This window comes from Saccopteryx leptura, chromosome 2 (assembly GCF_036850995.1).
Source record: "Saccopteryx leptura isolate mSacLep1 chromosome 2, mSacLep1_pri_phased_curated, whole genome shotgun sequence".
NCBI lineage: Eukaryota > Metazoa > Chordata > Mammalia > Chiroptera > Emballonuridae > Saccopteryx > Saccopteryx leptura.
In genome coordinates, this window is record NC_089504.1 from 346,835,187 (window position 1) to 346,849,658 (window position 14,472).

The 14,472-nt window shown below is 41.8% G+C and overlaps 1 protein-coding gene across 1 annotated transcript in view; it reads left to right on the forward strand.

Moving 5' to 3' along the window:
• Nucleotides 1–14,472, forward strand: part of IKZF3 (IKAROS family zinc finger 3) — a 94,466-nt gene that overhangs the window by 29,949 nt on the left and 50,045 nt on the right. The window lies entirely within an intron of this gene.

Genomic DNA, 14,472 nt, shown 5'->3' on the forward strand with positions numbered 1-14,472 from the left:
TCAGTTGTAAAAGAAAAAAGGCTCCCGGCTAATGATCATCTCCTGCATGCGGCCCCCAGGTTGTGTAATCCTGTATAAACCATTTCCATTTTATTATGGAACTGTTCTAGGTACTCTCTTCCCCCATAGAGCATTTTTTTCTTTTCCTTTGTTTTTACTATTATTGTTAAGTGAGAGGCAGGGAGGCAGAGAGACAGACTCTGGCATGTACTCCACCTGGGATCCACCTGGCAAACCCCCTACCACGGGATGCTCTGCCCATCTGGGGCCACTGCTCTGTTGCTCAGCAACTGAGCTATTTTAGTGATCAAGGCGAGGCCGTGGAGCCATCCTCAGTGCCCAGGGCCAACTTGCTTGAACTACTCAAGCCATGGCTGTGGGAGGAGAAGAGAGAAAGAGAAGACGGGAGGGGGAGGGATAGAGAAGCAGATGGTTGCTTCTCCTGTGTGTCTTGACCAGGAATCGAACCTGGGGCTTCCACATCCCAGGCTGACACTCTATCGCTGAGCCAATTGGCCAGGCCGGAGCATTTTTTCTGACATCATCTAAGATATCATAGGTAGTTCAGACATTAAGATTGCTTTTGTCATTTAATCATGGAGGCAGTTTCGATTAATGTCCAATAGCAGGCTAATAATCACCCCTGACATGGAAATTCTCTAGTCTAAAGTCCCAACAGTCATTGTTGGAAAGCACTTGCCTAATCTGTGACCATCTACAGATTTTTACCTTACTGAAATGAGTCCCTTAATTCTCCCCCTCTCTTTGCCCCCTTGTTTTGGCCTTATCAATGTTTACTTTATCCACCTTATTCACTATTTTTTAAGTGACAGAAGGGGAGATAGACTCCTCCATGCACCTTGACCAGGATCCACTTGGCAACCCCAGTCTGGGGCCAGTGCTCAAATCAACTGAGCTATCCTCAGCGCCTAAGGACGATGCTCGAACCAGTCAAGCCACTGGCTGCAAGAGGGGAAGAGACAGAAGAGGGAGAGGGAGGGGAAGAGAAGCAGATGGTCATTTCTCTTGTGTGCCCTGACCAGGGATCAAACCAGGGATGTCCACATGCAGGGTCAGCGCTCTATCCACTGAGCCAACTGGCCAGGGCTCACCTTATTTCTTAATAATAACCATTTACAATTTTCAGCCTTGCTGGGACAAGGTCCTTGACCCTCCTCATTCTCTTGTTAATTAGTCTAATGTTTTTATTAGCATCTACAAGACCCAAGAGAGGGAAGCTGAGATAGCAAATTCCATAAAGCTTCTGAGAGTGTGCTTGGTTCTGCAGCAGTAAGGTAAACGGGGTGCCTTGCGAAAGGGGTCCACCACTCTGAGTTTTCTTAGGGTCTGTTTATGCCTCTTTAGCGCCCATTTGTCACAGAGTCAATCCTTTTAACTATATTTTCTTATTTTCTACATTTTTGATGCTTAACATTTGGGGGCCTTACAGCCCTGGGGAAAGACTACCCCTCCCGGGGAAAACCAGTTCTTAGAGACAGCAAAGGGCTTGGCCGAGGAAGTGCTTTTTTTTCATAAGCAAACCAACCAGTCCAGACCCCCTCAACCCCTATCACCCCATAACCCCCAGCAAACCATCTCTTTATCTAACTCTCGTACACGAAGCTAATATTTTCCCTGTCTGAAATCCCAGGGAGTCCTTAAAGACCAGTCTTTTTTTTTTTTTTTTTAAGATTTTATTTATTGATTTTACAGAGAGAGGAGAGGTGGGGAGTAGTGAGAAGTATCAACTCATAGTTGCTTCACTTTGTTCATTGACTGCTTGTTGTATGTGCCTTGACCCGGCAAGCCCAGGGTTTCAAACCTGCGACCTCAGCATTCCAGATTGATGCTCTATCCACTGCGCCACCACAGGCCAGGCCCTAGAGACCACTCCTATGTCCCAAAGTCTGGAATTATTCAAACTAACCCATTTAAACTGTTTATCCTAACCTGCCTCACCTTCTCTCAGAAACTCCAGTAAAGGCTCTGGCCCTAGGATTTTCCCTCACTCCTCTTTTCCGCCTTCGGACTGAGAGTGGCTGCGTTCCCACATGGCCCTTCATGGCATGTGGCGCCCGCTCCCTGGGACCTCTGAGTATAATGACCTTCTTCCCTCCAAGCCTCATTCTCATCACCCCCTGCGGCTGCACTGACTTGACCATACCCTATCCAGCTTGTACATTTTTAGAACACCTTTTTAAAACCACAGCATTTACCATGACCTACGTTACAGGCATATTCAGCGGGTGAGTTTCTATCATAAAGCCAGTTCCATGTGGCTTACAGATGAAGCATATCAGCTGCTTCCTCTGGGGTGTTCCACTTGGCATTTATAGAGGGAGTTGGATAGTCCTCTTTCTCAGGGCAAAGAGACCTTACAGTAGCTTTGCTCCAGTCCAACAGTCCGGCTGCTTTCTTGGGAAAAAACATGCTCTGTGTCTGGATCATATATAACCACCTGTGATTTTAGTGAATTTTACAGTTTTAGTTTTATAGTGAGCTAAGGGTCTAATGTCAACTCAAACATACCCTTCCATTCTGTAGCATTAAAAACCAGAGATACTCTCCCTAACTTAGTTATTCTCACAATCCATTTTAGTAAAGACTCTTCAGAAGCTGTTGGTTCTGATTTACAAAATGAGACAACTCCCTCACGCTATCCCCCTGCTTTCAGTAGTCTCTTGGATTTGCCCACCTCCATGTAAATTACCTTCTTTTTCTTTTTTTTAACATTTTGTTTATCGATTTTTAGAGAAAGGAGAGAGAGAAAGAAAAGTGAGGGAGAGAAGCAGGAAGCAACTTGTAGCTGCTTCTCACATGTGCCTTAGCCAGACAAGCCCAGGGCTTTGAACCAGAGACCTGGCATTCCAGGTTGACACTTTATCCTCTGTGCCACCACAGGTCAGGTGTGAATTACCTTCTTGGTGACCAGAAGTCTTAGAGGTACTCTCTGTTGTTCCTGCATAGTTTTTCCCTTGGGGGCAGCTTTGAGCCTAGTACCCAAAGCTCAAACCAACCAAAATCTGAGCTTGGTCCGGCATTAAGGTCTGACGCAACGCTCTCTTTTCATTTCAGTTTAGCTATTACAGATAATAACAACAACCAAAGGATTGTATATTGTACCTCTTTCTCATTAGTTTGCAGTTCCTTGTGCATCCAGTGAACCAGCTCCTCAAGAGTTGGACTCATCTCTGAATACCCCTGGTAATTTAACCTATAGTATCTGATCACAGCACAACTGCTGCTCCATAATATGGGTGACCACGTGGCTAAGAATCAGGTTTCTTATACCCCATTCTTTCTTCCTTTCTCTTCCTAAACCACATTTTCATTAACCACGGGCCAAAAAAAAATCCCACTGCTGACACCAATTCTGGAGTGTTTTCCAATACCCACAACCAATTCTCCAGTATCCAGAAAAAACTGGAAATTCAACATTCAGTTCAATTCTCATACTAACTCCTGAAGTTAGTATAGAACCCACAAATTAAGGGCTCAGTTTCACAAGATTGTCTTCACTTCAGACAGCGGTTGACAGTACCAGGTCCCCAGGTAACTCACACTCTGTTCAACTTGGCAACAAATTTAGGGTTTTCCACCAACTTCCATCAAGTTTGATAATTTGCTAGAATGACTCACAGAACTTAGGCTAGCACTTTACTTACTATTGCCAGTTTATTTTATTTTATTTTATTTTTTTTAAATTTTTTGAAGCTGGAAACGGGGAGAGACAGACAGACTCCCACATGCGCCCGACCGGGATCCACCCGGCATGCCCACCGGGGGCGACACTCTGCCCCTCGGGGCGTAGCTCTGTTGCGACCAGAGCCACTCTAGTGCCTGGGGCAGAGGCCAAGGAGCCATCCCCAGCGCCTGGGCCATCTTTGCTCCAATGGAGCCTCGGCTGCGGGAGGGGAAGAGAGAGACAGAGAGGAAGGAGAGGGGGAGGGGTGGAGAAGCAGATGGGCGCTTCTCCTGTGTGCCCTGGCTGGGAATCGAACCCGGGACTTCTGCACACCAGGCCAAGGCTCTACCACTGAGCCAACCGGCCAGGGCTGCCAGTTTATTTTAAAGGATACAATTCAGGAACACCCAAACGGAAGAGGTGCAAAGGACACGATGTGGTGTGAAAGAGCCTCCATGCCCTCCCTGGGCACACCACAATGTGTTCACCAACTCAGCAGCTGTTCTGAATCTTATTATTCAAGAGTTATTATAGAGCTCAATCTACAGTCCCTCCTCTCCTTTCTGGAGGTTTGTGATAGGGCTGAAAAATTTAACCCTCTAATCATTTGGTCTTTCTGGTGACCAGCCCATCCTGTGGCTATGTAGGATTTCCACCTTCAGTCATCTAAAGTAGCATAAACTCAGCTATGATTGAAAGGGGCTTGTGAATAACAAAAAATAGTTCTGTAACTCAGGGAATTCTAAAAGTTCTAGGAACTCTGTGCCAGGAACTAAGGACAAAGACTAACTATATATATTTTTGTATTATATCACAGTTTGATAGTTCATAGAAGTGGAAAGAAAAAAGGAAACCTCACCTCCATCCTACCACCCAAAGACCAGTCTCTATTAATATTATGGATTATTTCTAGGTTTTTTTGGAGAATTTTGATCATGATAGTCACACCAACACTGCACGTTTCATACTAATATTTTTGCTGATGAACCTGTTCACTATTGCTTTACGAATGTTACTCAGATCTCATGTGGTGTCATTTCTTCAGAGATGTTCTCTGATCACCCCGTCATGATTTTAACGTGGTACTCTATTTTAATTCTCTGCATAGCACTTCCCATAGATAATTTTGGACTTTTATTTATCTATTTGTTTATTGTCTCTCCCCCTTCACCCTTCAGGAGGTAGGATCTTAAGCTGTCTTTATTCACTTCAAAGTATTTGGAGCACCTTGAACCACTTGGCCCATAGTTCATGTGCAATATATATTTGTTGAATAAATGAATGCCTTAGGTTAATCATATGTGTTTATTATATATGTGTTTCTTAAAGGAATTAAAGAAAAAAAATTATCTCTTGAGATCTTTTTCTTTTGTCTTAGATTCTTAAGGGATCAAGAAATAGAGTTCTATGTCTAAAACTTCTGAGATTCAAATCACAGCCTCAACTAACATTCCAGCTCTGCCTAGCTCTACTTTAATTTGTACCAGTTCTTAACCACAGAGACTGAAAAATGCTGCCTGGCACAGGATGTGGTCATTTGTGCTGAGGAAAGGCATATGGTGTTCTGCCAGCTTCGTGCAACTTCTTGAAGGTGACATCCATGGAGTCACACTCAGAATGAGGCAAATGATCACTGTGGCTTCAGCTTGCATTTTTCTGAGTTAGGGTGTCTGCGTTCTGGCAGGTAATGCTATTAAGTGTATGTTTGAAATGATAGTCTTGATACAGCCTTTGGCTTGGGACTTTATCATTTATGTTAGAATTTTCTCTGGGTCTAGAAATAGCTGTGAGTTTTATGTTTTCAGGTAGTTGGGAAGAGTAATGCCACCAGCACATGCATGTAGAATCACAACCTCAAAACATACATGCCCAGGACAGACTCTTTCCTACCATGTTCTAAGTCAGGGGTCCCCAAACTACGGCCCACGGGCCACATGCGGCCACCTGAGGCCATTTATCCGGCCCCTGCTGCACTTCCGGAAGGGGCACCTCTTTCATTGGTGGTCAGTGAGAGGAGCATAGTTCCCATTGAAATACTGGTCAGTTTCTTGATTTAAATTTACTTGTTTTTTATTTTAAATATTGTATTTGTTCCCGTTTTGTTTTTTGTTTTTTTTTTTACTTTAAAATAAGATATGTGCAGTGTGCATAGGGATTTGTTCATAGTTTTTTTTATAGTCCGGCCCTCCAACGGTCTGAGGGACAGTGAACTGGGCCCCTGTGTAAAAAGTTTGGGGACCCCTGTTCTAAGTGGGAAATGGCAAAGATGAGCATCCAATTCCAGAGGAAAAGGACGAAGACAAAAAGCCGAGGTTCTTTCTACCTTCGTTATTCAGCCTTTAACTGCATTTCCTTTCCCGGGGTCTTGCTGGGATGCTGTTCCCCCGCCTCGTGCCTCATCTCTACCTGTTAATACCCCTGGGAACACTAGTGTTAAACACATCTTTCCCCTGGCCCTAATATCCAAGACCTGTCTTAAAATGTTTTAAATTCAGTATAATTTTAATTATGTTTAATTGATATGTTAAATAAATGAAATGTTATGTGTGTATTTCTCAGTTTCCAGATCTTAGAAACAATCACTTTATTTTTCTCTTGTGGAAAAACAGATTATATTTTTAGGTGGAAAAAAAAGTCTTCCTAACTGGAACTGTCGTTTGAGAAACAAAACAAAAGATTTGGAAAAAACTTTTTTTTTTTTTTTTTTTGCATTTTTCTGAAGCTGGAAATGGAGAGAGACAGTCAGACAGACTCCCGCATGCGCCCGACCGGGATCTACCCAGCACGCCCACCAGGGGCGATGCTCTGCCCCTCCGGGGCGTCGCTCTTTTGCGACCAGAGCCACTCCAGCGCCTGGGGCAGAGGCCAAGGAGCCATCCCCAGCGCCCGGGCCATCTTTGCTCCAATGGAGCCTTGGCTGCGGGAGGGGAAGAGAGAGACAGAGAGGAAGGAGGGGGGGGGTGGAGAAGCAAATGGGCGCTTCTCCTGTGTGCCCTGGTCTGGAATCGAACCCGGGTCCCCCGCACGCCAGGCCGAGGCTCTACCACTGAGCCAACCAGCCAGGGCTGGAAAAAACTTTTAAAAGGTATCAATATTTAACATAAATTCACTTGTTTCCCACCCCACAGGAATATATTTTAATATATTCCCAGGATCCTAGCCCAGAAGTTAGCAAACTTTTTCTGTCAAGGACCGGATGGTAAATATCTTAGGCTTTGTGGTTCATATGATCTTTGTTCCAACCTCTGAACTCTGCTGTTGTAGTATAAAGCAGCCATAAAGATACCCAAATGAACACAGGTGGCTGTGTGCCAGTTACTTTATTTACAACAACAGCAGTGGATCAGACGTGGCCTGCAGGCCCGAGGACGCCGGCTCCTGGCCTAGTGTACACATTTACTGTGTGAGGCATTAGGAAAGCCTTCGGTCCTTGAAAGAACAGTGTTCATATAAACATTTCAAAAGGGAATCCATAGGGTGTCTAACACTATTATTTTTAAAATTAGAAAAATATATATTATTAACAGCTCTGTTTATCACATATGGAGAATGAATATAGTTCTGTGCCACTAGAGGTTTTATGTAAATTAATTGGTCACAAATAAAACCATATGTGGATTAAATGTTTGTTTGTTTTTTAACAACTGAGTTGGCTCCTCCCTTCATGAAAATTTTAGTCCAATGGACTAATGCACTGGAGCTCTTACATCAGCTCCAGTTTATTGTCTCCATGACGCCTTCTTGCACTATCTCAGCTCCCTCAAGTGCAATGAACGATAAGGCTGAGTCTTTGGCATGAGTTTGAATGATATTGTTTAAGAACCTAATTATATTCTATCTGTAATTGTATGTACATGACAAACTTTCACCCCTTATAAACATTTTTTTTTCAGCAAGAGAGACAGACAGACAAATACAGACAGGAAGGGAGAAAGAAGAGAAGCGTCAGCTTGTAGTTGTGGCACTTTAGTTGTTCATTGATTGCTTCTCATATGTGTCTTGGCTGTGGGGGGCCCTCCAGCCGAGTCAGATGCCCCTTGCTCAAGCCAACGACCTTGGGCTTCACACCAGCGACCTTTGGGCTCAAGCCAGCTGCCATGGGGTCATGTCTATGATCCCACGCTCAAGCCGATGAGCCTGAGCTCAAGCTGGTAAGCCTGTGCTTAAGCTGGCAAACTTGGGGTTTCAAACCTGGGTCCTCAGCATCCCACATCAACACTCCATCCACTGTGCCACTACCTGGTTAGGCCCCTTATAAACTTTTTTGAAAAAAGAAGGTTCCTAGTAGCCCACATTTATATCTTTCTAAAATACCTATCTATGAAGTAATATAATTCACCTGGATTGAAAAGCACAAGAAATAGAGGTTTAGAATTCATTTTCCAGCCTGTTCATTGACTCCCATGAACAATTATGATTTCTCTTCTTCTTAGTTGGGACCAACTGTGACTATTGTCAGGCTGGCCTTGAGCAGTAGGAACTAACCCAGGGACCCCCAGATCTTTGTTTTGCTGTAGTGTTGAAGGAATGCTGGGGTAGACACTTCACTAAATACAAAGGATATTGGAACCTTCCTATTGGATCTAAATAAAATGTCATTGAGATACCATAATGTCAAAAGCAGAAGTTAATGCAATATTTATAACATATCGTAAGAAAGAATACTCCTACTGCTTGTATCTGGCCTGCGTTCACAGAGTAACACAATAAAATAAAAGCCCCTGGATATTAGAGCCAGGGGAAAGATGTGTTTAACACTAGTGTTCCCAGGGGTATTAACAGGTAGAGATGAGGCACGAGGCGGGGGAACAGCATCCCAACAAGACCCCGGGAAAGGAAATGCAGTTAAAGGCTGAATAACGAAGGTAGAAAGAACCTCGGCTTTTTGTCTTCGTCCTTTTCCTCTGGAATTGGATCCTCATCTTTGCCATTTCCCACTTAGAACATGGTAGGAAGGAGTCTGTCCTGGGCGTGTATGTTTTGAGGTTGTGATTCTACATGCATGTGCTGGTGGCATTACTCTTCTCGCTTTGAATAATTAGGGGATATGTATTTGGCTGCCAGCTCCCTGCAGTGAACACTCTCCTGGCCCCGTTTTCAGCAGCTCCCTCCCAGCCATCATCCCTTTCCGCTTAGGCTAGTGGTTTGTTCTGGAGATGCTATGAGGCAAAAAGTACACGATGTACCTCAGTATCCATCAGCATCAGCTTTTCATTCTGCCTGAGTTGCCTTTGTTTAGTTTCCTAGTACTTCTACAACAAATTACCACAAACAATTTACCACAGTGGCTTAAAACAACAGAAATTGATTCGCTTACAATTCCGGAAACTGAGAGTCCCAAGTCAAGGCGTCAGCAGTCATCCGTCCTCGAAAGGCTCTAGAAGAGAATCCTCCTTTGTCTTTTTCTAGCTTCTGTGGCTCCCAGCAATCCCTGGTGACCCTTGGTTTGTGGCAGCATAACTCCAACCCCTGCCTCTGTTGTCACACACTTTCTCCCCTATGTGTGTCTCTGTCTTATAAGGGCATTCGTCATTGGATTAAGGGCCCATCCTAATCCAGTGTGACCTCATCTTAACTAATTACATCTACAATGACTCTATTTCCAAATAAAGTTACATTCTGAGGTTTCTGACACACATGAATTTGAGGGGGACATTCAATGCATTACACCCTTCATTTCCTGAGTCTTTGCAACTGAATATTAATTACATATACCTGGCACTCATTAAGAAATATATTTCCTTTTAATTAATTGTACAGTGGAGATCAATTGTATTTATTTAAGTACTTCTTTTGTATAAGAGTTAAGGGTGTACCTAATTTTATGAGAAAAATTGAATTTGATAACTTTTTGAAAGGCCTTACATTTTCTCTATTGTGATAACGTTTCGTGAAGCTGAACTCCAAGATAAGAACTTTAATGAGAAAGTTTGCTAGAAAAATAATTTTTCTCTCTTAGGAGGTACAGCTCCCATCTTCAGTAGCCTTCCATGTCAAAGCCTCAGTCTCTTTTGAGGTGTACAACTTTTTTTGCACTCATGAGAAATACAGACTACTTTGATGCTTCTGAAGGGGGGGGGGGGGACACCAAGCCACATTTGCGGTTTATGGATGCTAATTGCTGCTACTGTCAGATGTGTGAGGGAGGGGCCCCGGGCTGGAGCGAGCTGGGAGAGACCGCGTCAGCCTCGCCTAGGCGCTCACTGAGGTTCCAGCGGTACTGCTCATACACGCAAATACATGCTTCAAAAGGAAGTGCCTTTCTTTTATCAAAATATTACATCTCTCAAGCCCAGATCAAGACCTGTCGCTCATGGGATGCAGGGGTTATCTTACAAAATCAGCAGTGTTCTGCTGCTGAAGTTCACTCACAGGGGATTTCTGTAAGCGCTCACAATGGGCAGAGGCTTTATGGCTTCTCCTGTGTCAAACGGTTAAGTTCTGTTGGTGATAAAACCCAGACACCTCTCCTTGAATCATTTTAACAAAAAACAGCATCTCTGGCCTTTTTTTTTTTTTAAACCAAGCTGTGTAGCACAACGAACTAAAAGGATCTTGTAGGAAGAGATTTGGCAACTGCAAAAGAGAAACGGACTGCAGTAATGGTTGACAGAAAAACAGGTCTTCCCACTGTCCTTAGTGGGCCCTCCGAGACCCCTCCCCTTTCCTTTTGCTTACCTTTAACTGTAGAGCAGTAATACTGATGTCTCCTTGCTGTGGAAGCAAGGAGAGTGTGGAATAAAATGTATTCCAGCCCAGTTGGTTAGCAGTACGTGAGACACCCATGTGTGCTTGCTAACTCATAACATCAGCTCTTGCCAAGTGAGTTCATCTGCTCGAAGTCTGACACCAGGCATGGTGACCTGGGACGTTGTGTACCCTGGTGCAGTTGGGTAACCACATGCAGGCTCTCTGCTAAGAGATAAGTGAGGAGTCCCAATGATGTACCAAAGTCAGTTCATAATCAATTGTTAAATTTTCAGGAATCTTCTGAGCCGGTTGTCTTCATGTCAGTGGCTTGAAATGGGCCGTGGTATTTAGACTACTGACATCAGCAAAAGATGGAGAAAAAAAGCCCTTCTTCCACTCTGAGTTGCTTTCTAAACATTTACCAGCACTCCGCTGGACTGAGGAATGAAATCCTGTTCTGGCTCACTAGGTCATCATTTTTCATAATTTGTCAGAGGGGCTTTTTTTTTTTTTTTTTTTTTTGGTAATTTGCACAAAGAATAGTTTTGGAGATGAGATGAGTATATGACATCTCTCTACCACATGGTAGGTAGGATTCAGAAATTTCATTTTTAAAATATGGCAGTCACATAATGGTAAAGTTGATGAAATACAGGAGTTTGGGCTAGATACTATTGCAAAAAACATAAAGCAAAAACGGTGAAGTTTAGACAAGACACAACTGACCATACATTAAATTTAAGAAGTCTCAAGTATTCATGAGGCAGTAACTTCCTACCAAATCTCATCATGTAAGAATTTTAGCTTGCTCCCATCACAGAAGGGAGGGGAGTGGACACCTGGAGGCAGTTATCAATCCTGTTAGATCCAAATGTATACATATTACATTGTGGCAGGGTCTCACTGTGTTTCACTGTCTCCCAGAGAATTGATGAGATGACAAAGACGGAATCTTTTTTAGTCTTATTCTTTTATTGCTAGAGTTTGGTGTACACAGAAAATACTCAGTATTTTTCCATTTTTTTCCTCACCTTTCCATCCATCCATCCATCCATCCATCCATCCATCCATCCATCCATCCATCCATCCATCCATCCATCCATCCATCCATCCTTTTATCCATTCATCCCTTGCATTGTTCCAAGTGCTCACTAAATCACTGTTGGTCACGTCATGTGAAGAGCATCTGCGTACATCGTGGCAATGGGGTCTCTCTTTAGCAGAGTTCTTCAAACTGGGATAAATGGAAGACTCCCCAAGGATTACATGAGTGTGGATAATTTTAAGAGAATCAATTGCCAGGTCTTCAATTTCATTATGTTTTCTTCTCTGAAACCACCTGCCCTGTAAGGCTGCTGTAGTTGAGGCCCTTCTTTCCCCTCCACCCTTTCACAGGACCCTTCTCCTGTACAAGAAAGGCATAGCTCGCACCCATCCCGAGTCTTACTTCTTTGCCCTTCAGCATAAATTCTTCCAGGATGCCAAACAAAAGGTCAATTGGATAATTCCTTTCATAAAAAAAATTTCATAAATGCATCCCCCTTCATTCATCTCATTAAGAGATACATTCCTCAAATTCTTACTTTTTATATTTAATAATTATTGACCAAGATTTGTAATATACCTATATTGTTTTTTATCAATTGTATGTTAATAATAATAGCTCAATTCAGAAGAAATTTTTTAATAAACAGAACTTCATGGAAACAAATATTTTTTATTTATATATTATTGTAGAGACATATAATAGGATGAGCAATAGAAAACAAAAAACGTAAAAGAATAGCATGTAAGGATAAAATTCTATGAGGAAAGTGAAATGGAAATATAAATTCAAGGAGAAACTTTCTGAGTTTTAAAACTTATGTAATTGTAAATTTATGATGAAGGAGATCAAATCATTAATATTTATTTTCCACTAGATACATTTGAAAGAATGCAATAACAGTTTGCATCATCATTATTTATAATAAACATAAATTGTCTTGTTTTAGAACTGTTTAAATTATAATGAAAATTTTAAATGTCCAATTAATATCGATTTAATGTTCACTCTGTATAAGGGAGAAACATAGTTTTACAAAATTCTTTTGAGGGCACTTGAACAAAAAGTTTAAAGGCTAACCATTGTCATATAAAGGATATAAAATATTGCTCAGACTAGCCTTCTATTTAAACCCGAGCCTATTAAAATGCCTAATACAAAGATTCTCAACCTGAAATCTCATGGTTTGAGAAACCTATTAAAATTATGTGAAACTTTGTATTTAAGAGCATGTGCATATTTTTCTGGGCAAAGAGTACAGTTTTCAAAAGAGGTCCAAAACCTAGAAAAAAATGAAAAATTCCTTACCACAGTGTGTAAGGTCTTAAGGTATCTTGTTTTTGCAGTAGCTTCATATGTGATGGACTATAGAATTGCTTCCAACATAAATGATTTTGGATATAAAATAATATATACTAATTATGAAAACATCACACGATAGGCACAATCCCCTTTTCTTCATCACTGATCTGAAGCCTAAACCTGATCTTAAAGCAATCTTTTGATTTTCTTCCTTGATGATTCGAAAGCCTTTTCTTTTTCTTAATTATACTGGGGAAAGTTGCAGATGCTTCATTCATAGTAAAACGCTGGGTGGAAATTTGGAGAACAGTTTTTAAAAGAGTAGACATCATCTGCCCCTGACAATTCTGTTACGTGGTTTCTTCCAGCATCTAATACTCAGCAGTCTAGTAATAGATTGGCATGGTGTTCAGGCTTAGAATTAGGAAAATTACATTTGGAAGTGAGTGACAACACAGTAGTTTTAAAGCTTTGGATTTTAAAGTGTCACACACATAGCAGATGAATGAAGATGTCAGAGCCAGGCCTAAAAGGAGGACCCTGGTAATCCACCCCTTGGTGTATAACCTTCAAACATCAATAAAGAAGATGATCTGGATTTAACATGTGACCTTTCTCATTCTGACTGGTAGGTCCAGATGTTTTCTCTTGTAGCTGCCTAGTTGAAATCTGATTTTTTTAAATTGAATTTATTGGGGTGACATTGATTAATAAAATAATATAGGTCTCAGGTGTACAATTCCATGATACATGATCTGTATATTGTGTTGTGTGTTCACCACCCCAAGTCAAGTCTCTTTCCATCACCATCTATCCCCCCTGTATCCTCTTCTACCTCCCTCACCCTGCTTCGCCTCTGCTAATCACCATGCTTTTGTCTGTGTCTAAAGGTGAAACTTGCTTTTGACAATTGCAATTGGATCTGAAGTTGAGGTTGCAGGAATGATTCTGCTCTGGGTGATGCTGTTTAAACAGTAACATATGGAGACTCGTGATTTAATAATTAAAAATAACTTGTGACCTTACCCTTAAAAGATTTGTTAAGTATGCCAACTGAGTATGTAAAAATGGGATCATGGTAGATATTTCACTATATTAGTCAGTCTGGTGGCATTAGAAACATTGACAAGATTTGTTAGAACCAGCCTTCTCTGCACCTGCGTCTACAGAAGCAGCAATCCCAGACATGCCTTTGTTACCCTTTATGCACCTCAAGGAAGTCACGAGTAGCCCTAGAGAAAATAGGAAAGGCTCTTTAGTAGCTTCTCCAGTCAGCCTAGGATTTTGGCCATGATTCTCTGTCACTGAAAATTGAATATAACTTAATGTACCTTTGCTACCTCTCTGCACTGCTTTTAGCCCAGAACTATTTCTGGCATTTTTATAATGAACTGTTCCTTTCTCATCATCATCTTGATTTTCTGGTTCTAGTCCTTCAGGTTGTACTGGTTCTGTCTCTGAGACTGTATAGAAAAGGTAATTCATTATTTTCTTCTTTTCTTATAGGAGAAACTAACCTTTCACATCCCTGAGTGAACCCTCAGAGAGCTTCCCCGTGGGCTTTATACAACCGCTGACTTGTAGGTCAGGGATAATGCTCACTAGCGAAATAATAAAGCCTAGCAAAGCACACTACATTAGTAACAGAATACAGAGTGAGGCATTAAAGCCCATAAAAGACATAAAAGGACAAAATATTACAAAGAAGTAATATAATTAGAAAAATATGGATCTTTATGGATTTTAGCAC